The sequence below is a fragment of the Penaeus monodon genome, chromosome 33 (genome assembly GCF_015228065.2).
Source record: "Penaeus monodon isolate SGIC_2016 chromosome 33, NSTDA_Pmon_1, whole genome shotgun sequence".
Taxonomy (NCBI): domain Eukaryota; kingdom Metazoa; phylum Arthropoda; class Malacostraca; order Decapoda; family Penaeidae; genus Penaeus; species Penaeus monodon.
The window spans coordinates 6,101,784-6,101,988 of NC_051418.1; positions in this window are offsets into that span (position 1 = coordinate 6,101,784).

The window sequence follows — 205 nt, forward strand, 5'->3', positions numbered from 1 at the left end:
AACAGACAACAGCACATTTCTCTACGATGGCCTATCTGTACAGGTGTATCTGATGTCTTTGGTCACACTGGTATACAGCCCTAAGGCCGTTTAGGGGATTACCTTGTTTGTGCTCCGATGACTCGCTTTCACGCATTCAGACACGATTGTTATCAAACGTATTAACGGTTAAGGTATAGATGGATGAGCTCCAGTGTGGTTGTGG